The following is a 4721-nucleotide window of genomic DNA, read 5'->3' as shown; positions in this document are numbered from 1 at the left end:
TAAACACAAAGGAGCATTCTCAACTGTTAATAAACACGGACATTAATGCAGATTCGCTACACTATCTTAATAGTTGTAATTTCAATGCATCACCTCTAAGTGTCGCTAATTGACAAAAACACATTAGAAACCTGTGTATGCATGAAGTGAAAGTGTCGTGGGTATACGCACTTTCTTACGTTCAAATCACATTTCGTACATCTGACCATTTGCGTGAAGCAATGTTTTTGTGCGTATGCACCGTTCGTACATGAGGCCCCTGGGCTTGTCTAAAACATCTCCAGTCTCTTCAAATCTTTTTTTAATTCTTTGTACCTGATGCTGAGACACATTAAAGGTGCCAGTGGATGGTGCCACCTCTGCAGTGGATTTGGTTTTCAGCGTCTTGATAATCAAGGCTTTGGTCGCAGGATGGATTTTGGCATGTTGTCAGAGGTCAAGTTCAGTGTTGCGAATAACGGCGTTAGGTAACGGCGTCATTTTGTCAGTAACGGAATAATATAATTAATTACTTTTCCTGTCGTTACAACGCCGTTGACGTTACTGGTCATTAAAAGCGGTGCGTTACTATATATCGATATACTAATGCGAGCAGACCGCTGCCCAGGCTAGTGAGGAGTAACAGATCCTGATTGGTCAGTTCTCCGTGTAACGCCCATTTAACTTAACAAGTCAGTAAGCGATTGGCTAAGGCAGCGTGATGATAGCCAATCAGAGCCAGTGTTTTTACACGCGCACCGAAGCACGCGAGTGACACGACACAAATGAAGAAGAGGCCGGAAGGGCGTCAGGTGCAAGCCGAAGAAAATTTAGCATTTTCAAGGCGATATAGCCTAAACATTATTTAAGAAAATACTTGAAGTTCCTGAATGTCTACCAGACTGGGTATTTGATTTATTTAATTAAGAATATAGGTTTAATTGTTAAGTTTACTTCTGTTGTGAACAAACCAGTTGTCTCAGGTTGAGAGAATTTAATTTAATTTCATAGATGTAAATGCACTTTATATAGTGTAACTGTTTTCTTACAAAGATTTTTTTACAAAGATTTGGGATTTTAAAGGATTTTATCCTGCACTGGTCTGTGGATGTGCAATAAATATCAAAAGTTAAACAACTTTCTGATCTACTCATTTCAACTGACTGAAAACTGCTTAAAAAAACGTAATTAATTAGCATATAACCTTTTTTTAACTGTAACGCAAATAGTTACTTGCCCTGGTAACGAGTTACTTTTATTATAGAGTAATTCAGTTACTAACTCAGTTACTTTTTTGAACAAGTAGTGAGTAACTATAACTAATTACTTTTTTAAAGTAACGTTCCCAACACTGGTCAAGTTGCAGTGCAAGTGAAGGTCTGGGGTGCTGGAGTTCTTTTTATACACACCCACTAATTAACCAATCAATTAGTGAGCACAGGTGAGGCTGTAAACTAGGATTGGGGCGTACACTGTACGATATTTTTAAATCGTGTACTCAGTTCCAGCTCAAACTGTACGACTAAATCGCAGGGTTTAAAAGTTCACAGCTCACGATTCATATACTCACACTATACGTGTCACGGTATGGCGGCCCCCTACTGGTTGCCCCCGTCTACAGCAGTAGCTTGTCCTGTGGGTGTGGTGTTATGTTCGTCCCTCAAGTGGGCGGAGCCCGTGATCCGTCTCACCTGAGGGTCGTTTGTTCGTCTATATATGTCGTGTCTTTGTACCAGTTGACCGCTGGTTATTATATCCTTAATTCGGATCAGTTCACGGGTTTTGGTTTGCGCACTTTACATATTAAACCATCCTATTTCCCTGAGACTTGGTGTGATCGCTTCCATTTATTTTCGCTCACCCTGCCCGTCACAATACAACCCGACACTCTCATGCGACCTGACTGCTCACACTATACGTCCTTACACCACATATCGGACTCTTGTATCCGGAACTTCATCATAAAAACTGGAGGAGAAAAAGTATAAGAGCCCGGAAGTGAAGAGATGCTCACCTGAAATGTCCACAAAAAAAGCGCTGCCTTGTCAATTTGTGCCATTCTGTGTCTAGAAACACCTAAAAAAAAGGCGACGTGCATGGACAAAGAAATGGCTGGGCAGACGCGGGTTTTCACCTCATTCACTGAAAAAGTACCATTAACTTGTGTTTTATGATGTATATTTGCAACTAGCAATTATTGCTTGCTAATCAAACAATATTTCAATGATTTCATAAAAAAAGAAATTCACTCGCACATGCACGCACACACAGAGGATTTTACGTCCTCTTCTGCTGTTCGCGCATGCGCAGTGTGAGAGGTCATTTCTAAAAGTTTTCATTTCTCTCTGCTCTGTCACTATACCCAGTCTGAGACACACTAACACACACAGTGTCATGCATGGCCCCGCCCCATCTGTTAGTCATGTAGTGATGGGATTTTCGGCTCTATTTTGAGATGCGGCTCTAATGGCTCTTCTTACTGTGGAGAGCCGGCTCTTTTTTTTTTATTTTTACATTATTAATTAATTAATAGCTTAAACCTAATTTTATAACATTTTGTTTCATTATTGACATTGTTATGCACTTGTGATGAGTAAAAATCCTGCATAACAATGCTTTATAAATAAAACTTTTATTATAACCAATTATTAAATTATCACAAAATACAACGCAATAAAACTTGGCCAATTGCCTGCCGTTTCCACAAAAAAAGTGGAGACTTTTTTTTTCAGTGTTTTCCCACCACGTTATTAACTGAAAGCTGCGTGTGATTGGTCAGATATGTGGAGCACAAGCTTGACATAAGGGCGGTGGAGTCATTCTTTGCTGTGTTGTCCGAAACAATATGTGTGGTAGTATAAAGAAACACCCCTCAAAAACAGGGGAAGGAACATTTACCTGACGAAAATTAATGTTGCATTGTGTTCCAGGTTTGAAAAGTGCTAAAGTAGGCTAAAGTACTTGAAAATGTAACTGTATTTTGTTTCACAACAAATAGATGTCTGACTGAATCGATGTCATAAAAAAGCGAATTATTTCGAATAATTTCGAGTATATGTATAAATATTAAAGTTTAAGGTGCTGGGAAATATTGAAAATGGCCTTTTTCAATATTGAAAAGTGACGTACAAGTGCTTGAATTCCACCTTGTAAAGGTGTATGAACCCGGCATACATAACTGTTCATTGCGCTGAAGAGGTGCACGACCTCGCTTCGCACGGGGGTCCTCACGCAGGGGCGGAGCCACCGCGATATCGTCATTTTCGGCGCACGGACCCTCGCGCTGGTCGCGACGCGCCAAGTATGCTCTACCACTGGCAATACGCGCAAGGAGAGGGAGAGACAGCGAGGCACCGAAGGACAAATAAAAACGATGTTGGAAAAAAAACTGTGGCACTTGCAGAGCACAAGCGCAATACTGAAGGAAAAAGCGGCTCCCAAATAGGATCCTAAAACGGCTCCCATTGTGGAACAGGTGTTGTGCCGAATTCCGACTCCCCGGCAGAATCCTACTCCCCTCGCGTGCACGCGCATATAGACGTTTCAGACGATAATCACGATTTCCGTGTTTCTATGCACAAATAAGGACTCATTTTTAATGATCTACCACAGGAAACGATGCAGCATTATCTATATCCAAATAAAGACACTGATTCACGGGTGTTAAATATTTTAATAAAATGTAAAGTACGAGGTTTGTTGTTACCGTAGCACTCAGGAGGAGCGAATGCCTTTCAAACTAAGAATTACGAGAACAGTAACACACTTGATATAGGGGAGAGCGGGGTGATGTGAGACATCGGGTAATGTGAGACACCCCTTGTATCCTGGCAACTGAACACTATTGTGGTCATATGACCCATATGTTGTCAAGTACCTCCCATTTCCCACTACTAGGAAGAGAAAGTTGTTGCTGGTGCTGTTAAGTTTTGTTTTTTTTCACAAAAATGTGTTTTCTGCATGCAAAAGTAATTTTTTTTGCTTTTAAGTTAATCAACTATTTTATCAAAGTAAAATGATTCAGGTAGAAAAACTTATATCATACATGTTGATGAACTTTCAACATATCAAACCATGTGATTGATGCTAGTTGAAGATTAGCCTGAATTGCTAGAGATGATGTTTTTTCTAAAATGGTGGCTGTGGGGTTAAGTGAGACAAATGCTGTGGGGTAAAGTGAAACACTGTCTCACTTTAACCCACCATGAGGCACAAATTATATTTAGTCTATATTACATTATATATACTTCAAAGAGCGATTGAACCGGATCGTTCGCGAACGACACATCACTATAGTCATGTCTTTTACATCTTCCAAATGCCATTGTATTTTGATTTGTTCACACCTCATCATTTGTAACTCTGCCCCTCAGGTTATCACCTGTGTCCGTTTAGTTTCCTCGTTATATCGTGTATTTATATACCTTGTGGTTTGTCTTCTACTTTGCAGTTCGTTAATGATGATGTTAATACAGTGATAGTCCAATGTGTTGGTCGTGTCTGCTTTTCCTGGTAAAATCACCCTTGACCGTGTCCGTGTACAAGATTCTGCCTATGGATTCGCCCTTAATAAATCTGAATAAATCTTGCTCTTCTCAATGCACCTTCTGCATTCACAATAAACTGATCATTGATTACGAACTTATTTCTCGCTTGTCTCGTGTACTCGCACTTTTGTTTTCGTTTCTCGGAACGGACAGAAAGAGAAACGAAAGAGGCGTCTCTCTCCCTCCCTGCACCAG

The sequence above is a fragment of the Brachyhypopomus gauderio genome, unplaced genomic scaffold, assembly GCF_052324685.1.
Source record: "Brachyhypopomus gauderio isolate BG-103 unplaced genomic scaffold, BGAUD_0.2 sc37, whole genome shotgun sequence".
Lineage (NCBI taxonomy): Eukaryota > Metazoa > Chordata > Actinopteri > Gymnotiformes > Hypopomidae > Brachyhypopomus > Brachyhypopomus gauderio.
This window is presented reverse-complemented; position numbering follows the sequence as displayed.